The sequence below is a fragment of the Protomyctophum parallelum genome (assembly GCF_964188405.1).
Source record: "Protomyctophum parallelum genome assembly, chromosome: 16".
Classification (NCBI taxonomy): Eukaryota; Metazoa; Chordata; class Actinopteri; order Myctophiformes; family Myctophidae; genus Protomyctophum; species Protomyctophum parallelum.
In genome coordinates this window covers 11,490,772-11,500,396 of record NC_139711.1, presented here as the reverse complement: position 1 = coordinate 11,500,396, position 9,625 = coordinate 11,490,772, and positions in this window count along the sequence as shown.

The following is a 9,625-nucleotide window of genomic DNA, read 5'->3' as shown; positions in this document are numbered from 1 at the left end:
TGAACAGACACAGTACAATATCGGTTATCGTGGTTAACGTATGTTTTTCAACAGCAGTCGAAATCTGCCATGTAACTAAATGTTATTATGGGCTGGCTGTTTTTTTCCTCACTTTTCCCTATATGGTCAGGCGTGTGACTGTCTGCCTGGGCGTTCCCTTCCCTTTCCCTCATCAGGCTGTGGATCTGTCTGCACACCTGGGGTTCATCTTGTCGTCAAGCCCAGCAGATAAAAGCTGTTCACTCCATGCAGATCTTGCCAGTTTGTTCATTTAACTTTTGTACTTTTACTCAGTATTTTTGAATCAGGACTTCTACTTGTAACAGAGTATTTCTACATTGTAGGCCTAAGTATTGATACTTTAACTTAAGTATAGCAATGTAGTACTTTTTCCACCCCTGGCTGTGGGCAGGGCAGGGCAGGCAGGCTGGCTGGCTGGCTGGCTGGCTTCAGTGAGGAGCTGTGTGTTGGCCAGCGCTCCACTGTGGTCGCTGTGGTGACGAGTCACTGCAGCGGGAACCAGTCATTGCCATGGTTTCCGTCCCAAAACTCTAGATGTGTGTGTTCGCAGTGCGTCCCACACTGATACTGTGGAATGAATGGGTGCTGCGGGTGGGATGTGTACGGGCTGACCAGAGGAAGTGACGCACGTTCTGACGGGATGCGATGGTCTGTGAAACGTGCATTATTATTAGTCCATGGACCCTCTGCTCCCATAAGTGAGAGTGTACAAAGTATACACATTTGTACACTCTTGGAGTTACAGACCTGTAAGGGTCGATCTTTTTCTATCAATGATTTAGCCAGGAACCCCCCTGGGGCTCTCCTTCCGGGTCCATTTGGTTCCATTTGTACTCACAGATCTGTAAGGGGTCCATCTGGTTTTAAATGGCTCGGGTCAGGTGTGATTGCGCCGGCCTGAAAGGCCTTCTCCGCGCGCAGTGCAAACAGGCTTACCTGTTGAGTCACAACAAACCACATTGCCAGTTCGACAACAATGGAGCAACACGGTGCTTCAAATGTCTGCCCGCATGGTAACCTGTCAACGGATAGGACAGGGATCAAAACACCCACAAGATTCAACTGACCTGAGACAATTGTCTGTCACAGTCCCCTTCTGTAAACTGTTGGAGGAGCTTTTCTCGTCGTGAATGGGTCATTGAGACGCTCTGAAGGGGGAAATCGTTTTGATCTGTGGGACAACGGAGTCTTTCACGGTTGGCTTTCCAAGGAGCTTATCGGGCCCTTGCAGTCCCACAGTCTCCATGACCGCACTAGGAGGATGGAATCTCGCAGTGTGAGAGCTTCCATTCTCTAAAGCAACAATAGAGGGCCTTCTGTTGCCTGTCCTTCCACCCCTCCTGCCTCTCAGTATTAGAATAACCCAAATACCTCACTGGGTCTGGGTAGCCCCCCCCCCCTCCTGCTGCCACTTCCACCAATACATGAATGCCAGTAATAGCATCACCTGGCCCAGATAGAGCACTCGTTGACGATATTTTCCAAAACCTTTCTTTGTTTTTTTCCCCTGAATGCTGTTGTCTGTTTTCACACCTGCTTGAAATGCTCCGGCAGCAACGCAGCGGTTGTGTACCAAAACACTTCCACACACATACCTACTGTAGCACAGACTTTTGAGTAACATTTTCCAAAGCATGTCATCCTTGATACATGTCGCCACACACAGATTGAAGGAAAACACTTGTCACCCGCTCAAGGTGACAAGTTGACAATAACGCGCCAGGTTGCTACTTGACTTGTCTCTCATATCACAAAAATGCTGTGCCTGAGCTGTGTTCCTGTCATCACTGTTCAGTATGACAGGCATACAGAGCTGCCAAAGGGAAGGTACGACTTAAGGGCCATCAGTCTGTTATCGCAGGGTGCCTCCTCCCAGGCGCACACGAACGAGCGCAGTGGAAAGGGTGCCTCAAGGCCTCGTTCGGGCATCTGCTTTTCTTTCCCTGCATGCAACCCATCATAAGTAATTACCGGGGAAATCAATGGTGACCTCAAATGAGAGGCTATGACCTAACTTAATGAGTAAAATATAAGTAAAAAAACACAAACGAACCGCACTTCTGGTTCTCTCTCCTCTCTCATGTTATGTGTTTTGCGGTGGAGCTGCCTGAAAGTACGTCACCATGGTACAGGGAGGGGAAAAACACATGGAAAATCATGCATAATACTGCTGTGCAACTTATCTTTCACCCAGGCACTGCTAGCAATGCACAACCACAGCCATATAGACAGACAGACTGTTCAAGTCAACAGGACCGGTAAATTGAGTTTGACTGCATGGATTGTTTGCCATGATTCTCCCCTGGGCCCTGCATCGTTGTTGTGCTGTTTTGTCTTGTTTACCCCATAGTTACCTGGAATGTGCAGTCGGATATTTACCGTTGGTTGTCATGCCCACGTTACGAGACCACGGCTATCGTTTATGGCGAGTAGTCACACATAGCCAGATTGTAAAATCATAATCTTGAGGCGTGTGGTTGATTTACGGGCGGGATGAAAGGTGAAGGCTAACAATGCCTTCACTTTAACAAGCCTCTTGGCGCCGCCCTGTCATCAACCTGTGGTACTACCCTTCAATGGGTGCTGTACTCCAGAATCTCAAGTCCTCTCTCCAGCATTCCAGGGATTGTCGAGGGAAGGCCAAAGATTCTGCACATTCCTATAGGTGACAAAGCCAGAAATAGACAGATGACACATTGAGAATAGGAGGATACTCCAGATGTGTTGGTGGTGGAAAGATTAAAGCTGCAATGCCAAAATGTTGTGTTCTACAAAGCCAGGTATTCTACGGGAGACTGTGTTCAGGCAGTACTACTGTCACTATTGCAAGTGGTGGACAATAACAAAATTGTATTATGTTCCCCAGTACTGTAGAACAAAAAGCTAATCTTTTGAATCAAATTCAGAATCAGAAGTAAAAAAGTGGGTGAAATTCAGGAGAGCAAAAAAGTTTGAGCAAAGTTTTTACTATAAAACGTCCAAGTAAAGGGATCCCCTCATGTGTGTGTGTGTGTGTGTGTGTGTGTGTGTGTGTGTGTGTGTGTGTGTGTGCGCGCGCGTGTGTTTGTGTGTTTGTGCGTGCGTGCGTGTGAGAGAGTATAGCAGCTGATGTGTATAGGCTACTGCGCACTATATACAGTAGCCTACTTATGCTAGAGTAAAAAGATTAACACACAAAAGACAAAAGTCATGGGATTAACATGCACTGTGCACTGCGTGTCAACCGCATAATCTACATAAAATATGTTAATCCCATGAGCAAAGAAAAAGGTCAAGGCTCAAATTCCTTGTCCCTGGTAGGCTATAATAATAAGCAGGTGGGTTCAAGGGAAAGCTAAAGGCCCACGCATACCTTAGTGACCTCACTAAGGTGACCAGTGAGGTAGTCACCTTATCGTAGTAGTCACCTTATCGCCTAAAACTGGAGTATGCGTGGGGCAGTCACCTTATCACCTAAAACTGGAGTATGCGTGGGGCAGTCACTTTATCGCCTAAAACTGGAGTATGTGTGGGGCAGTCACCTTATCGCCTAAAACTGGAGTATGCGTGGGGCAGTCACCTTATCGCCTAAAACTGGAGTATGTGTGGGGCAGTCACCTTATCGCATAAAACTGGAGTAGGCTATGCGTATGGGGCAGTCCAAGTCACGTGTCCCTGGTCTTGAGCAAGCTATTTGACTTTTTGGATACTTACACTCACTCCTCTACATTTCAAAGACAAATATTGTACTTTCGACTCCACCACATTTCTAGGAACAAGCGATATTGGACAATTGTATTTGAATGCCTTCTCCACCAGCAGACTTTCAGGTTCATGTGTTTTTGTGTCTAATGTGGCTTGTATTAATAGATCGTGTCATGTCTGAGAGGTCTGTGTGTGCGAGTGACCGGGGGCCACCCTCTCTCTCTCTCCCATGAGTCACTGTTTTACCTCATGCCTGGAGAATCCGGTGACCCGTATGCGCCGCAGCCCATGCAGCGGACCCGACCACGGAACCAGACCCAAGGAGATTCCCTCATGTTAATATTAGTCTGAGCCCTTCGGTCTTTAGAGCTGGCTGGCTGCGGCCCATGTGGTTTCTAGGAGCCGGTCCCACTCAATATGCACTTTATGCAGTGCTCAGGGGTTGTTAGCTCCACCGTGAAATCCAGAGCAGTACTGCATGTGCCTTCTGAAGCAGTGGTTCTCAAACTTTTTTGTGCCATTTCTCTTTCGCTGGCTGAGGATTTGTGCCCGGGGCGACCGCGTTTTGGAGCATCCGTTTTGCTATTTACAAGACTCACCTGACTGACCCCAAATGTACAACCAAAAACACTCACCGTTAATGTACATTTGGGGTTATGGTGAGTGTTTTTGGCATCAACCAAAAACACACATAACCCCAAATGTACATTAATGGTGAGTGTTTTTGGTTGATGCCAAAAACACCATAACCCCAAATGGATGAACAAATGCTTTGGCTTTCTTTTTTTAACATCTCATGTCAATCATTTAGCACTGTGTTTGATTTCTCCAGTGTCACCGTTACGACTGCAATTGTATCAACTGGCCCCCGGCCTCCTTGCCATCTTCCTGAAATGGCCTATTTTATTTAGCCATTTGAGTGGCCCTGCTTTACAGGCTTCATTTGGTTCCATTAGAGTTACACACAGACATAATGGTCCGTTTGGTTCCAGTCTGTAGACTATCAGAGTTAAATAAACACTGAGGATTTTCATTGTATTTCAGGAAATAGCTGACATAGAGTTCCATCAATGAGAAATAAGACGTGTCAGCCCTGAGTGATTCAGCTTGGCAGCCTGCTTCTGTCTGTAAGCATTCTTTCACTCTCACTCTCTCTGCCACTTTCCCTCTCTCTCTCTCTATCTCTCTCTCTCTCTCTCTGTGTTTCGGTTTCTCTCTCTCTCTCTCTCTCTCTCTCTCTCTCTCTCTCTCTCTCTCTCTCATTCCTTCCATACCTCATCGATCTGCCAACCGTCCAGGAGCGTGAGCAGGGTGGGGGGTGGTGGGAAGAAAGCGATCAGGCTATGACATCACTTTTGGGTGAGCTCATTCCTCAATCCTCATCCTCTACGTGTGTGTGTGTGTGTGTGTGTGTGTGTGTGTGTGTGTGTGTGTGTGTGTGTGTGTGTGTGTGTGTGTGTGTGTGTGTGTGTGTGTGTGTGTGTCTCCTCCTGTCTCGGAGACAATGTTAGACACATAAGTAACGGTTTCCTGAAGCGGAGAGGGGCATTGGGTTGTAAGAGAGACCAGACTATTCTAGTCTAGACAAAATCATTTCCATTTCCAAAACGACAGCATCTCATCTCATCCTTTCTGTTCTGTGTTTTTCCCCCAGCCTGGCTGTTTTCATTTTTTTGCTAATTCCAAACATGAGGATGTAGTATAGGCATAGACTGTAAAAAATTATAGGCTGTCGATTAGTCAATCAACACTTACAGTATCTAGGCCTACTTGTTTTCTTTATGCAACAATAATAACAATGATTCATTCATCATTCATCACTTTAAAACTGGCCTCCCTATTTTATAACAATCCTTTTTCTTTTGTCCTTTTCCACCCCAAAAAGCAAAAATAGCAAGCTCTCACATAATGCGGTCATCAGTTGTGAGTTTGTCGATTTCTGAAATCGGCTCAGCCAAGTGGTCACTCGTTTGTCACCCTCAATGAAAAAATGACGCCTCTGATTTCATTAAAAAAAAAATCAGTAGCCTCCGGCAAGGGTTTTTCCCGCGCACCGTCGCCCACACAGAGGACATGTCGGGCAAAAACAGTAATTTGAAACAAATGGGTGCGGTTATTGCACAGGTGAGTCATCATCCATCCAGGCTGCTGCCGGGATAACTGTGGCTGGTGGATGTGGATGTAAGTGGAGGGTTCAAGGAAGGCGGGCAAGGGGGGGTGGGGTGAGGCAACCGCTGAAAACTATGTGAAATCCTCCCGGGAATTGACAGGTACAGTATAAGACACCATGCTTGAGGGAAGCATGCAGGCAAGACTAGCATGACCACACACGTACGCACGCACGCACGCACGCACGCACACACACGCACGCACACACACACACACACACACACACACACACACACACACACACACACACACACACACACACACACACACACACACACACACACACACACACACACACACACACACACACACACACACACACACACACACACACACACAGGGGGAGTTTACAACATTGGATTTGTTGTTGCTAGGCAACGAAAATGCAATGCATACCGGAAGGCAGGGTTTCAGGTAACCGGCTCACTTCGTCACGCCTCCCCCTGCTCTTATCTGCGTCCTCAGTGAACAGCTGTCACTCACACACACACACACACGCGCACACTCACGCACACGCACACACACACACACACACACACGCACGCACGCATGCAATCACGTGTCACACGCGCACACACACACACACACACACACACACACACACACACACACACACACACACACACACACACACACAGCAACTTTTGCAATCGCCTCAATTCCTCAGGAAGTTAGTAGGCCTTATATGGGCACTTCCTCATTCTAACAGGTAGGCCTATAAAGCTATATGATTCTAACCTGTAACATGTCAAGGACCCCCAGTTCCATATGCCTTAGGGTCACGGACCCCTAATTTGAAACGACTTTCATCTCTGGGACCCCCAATCTACACTGTAAAATCCTCTGTAAAATGTAAGTGTGCAAAGTGTTACAGTCCAGACCCCCCCTCCAGGGGGTCCCCAGCATTTAATTATCCTTGAAATGAAAAGGTTTGAGCTGCACTGTCATAAAGCTTTGTAATTCAGTTGTTATGGAGCTGTAAACAATAGAATGGCTCACTTTTCTTGTCTAGCAGACACCAGACAAGGCCAAAACTCACCTTATGACCTGGGTGACTCGCCTTATGACCTGAGTCACCTTGTGACCTGTCATTTTCCCCTTTGGGTCAATACGGTACACACTGCAGAGTCATGGACAGACTGACCAATGTCCTATAAGTCATATTATAGAGTATGTCCCAAACAGTACATAGTCATCCTCAGTGGTGGATTAAGTACTTGAGTATTTGTGTTTTTTAATACTTGACTTTCACTCCACTTTTCTGTACTTTTGAATACTAAATCAAGTAATCCAGTAGGCTACTTTAACTCAAGTATACAAACTTCACTGAGCAACTTTCACATAGTTGAATCATATTTATCTTTACTTTAAGTAGCCTACTGCATGCAGTTGAGCACCACTGGTCATCATTTGCTGGGCAAAGCTCACGTTTTAAAGCAGAGAAACTCCACTCCCTCCAGTCTGTCTCTAACAGGAGAGAGGAGACATGCTGGAAAATATTGCAACAAAAACAAAAACATGTTAAGTTCTCTTTTTTTTAAACTCCAAAAACAGCTCTCTTATCGTGACTTAAAACTGCGACTTATCAGGTGGCCCATCCCATTCCACCCACTCTAGGGGGGTTTGACCCGCCGTTTGCCACGTTCCTGATATCACTAAGACAATGCAGAGAGGACTTTTCCATAGACACCATCACCCATTCACCCCCACGGTGGGTCTACTCTAGTCTACATGCATCACACACGGGCCGCTAGGAAGTCTGTCAAACCCACTCACCCTTGGGTGCGGCCAGGGCAATGGGGGATGACGCGTGGGTGGATGGGAGTGTGTGTGTGGCCGGCTGTGTTCCTTGTGTGTGTGTGTGTGTGTGTGTGTGTGTGTGTGTGTGTGTGTGTGTGTGTGTGTGTGCACACGTGCACTTTGATGATCAACAGCTTGTGGTATAGAAAGTGGTATGAAAGAATCACAACAATAACAGAGCCGGTGGAAAGAGGCCAGCTGCTCCCCTATGATGTCATCATGTCGTCTACTTTGTGTGTCGGTGCACCAGGAATCTGGTGGAGTCACACACGATGATATATAGGATTCCTTCTGGAGAGATGCATGTGAAGAACATCTGTAATGACACACTGCTTCAAAGGACAAAATATGTCATGTTTTTGGTGTTGGGAACCTGGGAGGTTTTCCTGAGTTTCTGTTACAGGCCTTAATGTGTTTTAAGTCACCTCGAGATTTAAAAAAATAGAACATGGTGGACCCTCTTGTAAACAAGTGTAATGCTTTATTGGGTCGTCCACTCACAGTTAACAGTCTTTGTATTGAGTTGTGCTTGAAATGTACTGTAATTCTGCAAACTGTTAATAAACATTTCAATCAAAATTCAATCAATCAATCAGACAGACAGACAGACATACAGACAGACAGACAGACAGACAGACTCGTCTGGCTCTGACGTTGAGCAACGTTTCCGTGTGACCATCCTGTGTGTGTCTTACATGTGTGTGCCTGCAGTCTGTGCACAGTAAACGCACTGTGTATAAGTACAGTACGGCACTCGCGTGCTAGGCGTGCCAAGAGATTAACACAGATTAGGGTTTGTATTCTAAAGGTGTGTTTAGCAGCCTATTTTTATGTGTCTGTGATTACCTGATTTATTAGATTAAAGCTAATTTCATAAGGTTGTACAATTGAACGCTGGATGTTCATTGGGCTATATTGTAAACAGATTAGCGTTGTATATGGTGCTATTTCACCACCCGAATAAAGAGTTTACATTGTCTGCGTTTTGACTGAAAGTCTTATGCAGAGGTATTTTGATTGAGTCAGGAGGTCTTGCTCAAGGACAATTACCACAGAAAATGGTTGTCAGTGGGTATGTTGACTTGACTGTTCCAGTGATCAAACCTGTGGCATTTTTACGAGATAGTCCTTTGTTATACGCTTCCAGCCAGCCCTAATACAGACAAGAAAAGGGCAAGACAGTTTTACAAGAAGGAATGAAATGAAATGACTCTCTTATTGTCATTGTGAAAATGAATGCCTTTCTCCAGGTGTTTCACAATCTTAATCATGTCCAGGTGTCAGTGATGAAACAAACATGCACACATAGGCCAACTGAGCTACTGGCCCCTCATTAGTTTTATTGCCATCCACATCAAAGAGAAGAAATAGAGTCCTTCTGGATATTATTGGGCTTTGCCTTTGGCCTGGATTCAGTTAATAGTTAACAAAAGTCACGTTTTGATAAGGAATGAAGTATGAACATGTTCCGTTGACTGTGTGTCTTGTTATCATTTAGATACAGGAGAGACCCAGGCAAGCACTTGGTTGGAAAGTCCCGTAGTGACTGAACTTCTTGTAGTGGTGTGTGGCGCCGTCAAGTGGTGGCAGGCAGAATCACTTTGTTACAGACTCAGTGGGTGAAATAGAAAAAGTAAAGAGATAGCAGGAGCAGGTGAGGTGAAATAGGACAAATAAAATATATATAGCCTACACCTACAGCGTATGTGAAAGCATGTACAGTAGGATATAATTGGTGTTCATATATCAGAAATATAATTGTTTTAATTTTGGGCATACGATACGGAAAGACAATGTTTTGACGATGTTTAAGTGAACCTTAATGATTCACTAACACAAAACATTAAATCCCATTATCAATAAAGATAATTTGTTTTGACGCCGTTTGTTTTACATCATCATTACAGCACTTTTTGTGTGTGTACACACAAACATTTTTTTACAACCTTTA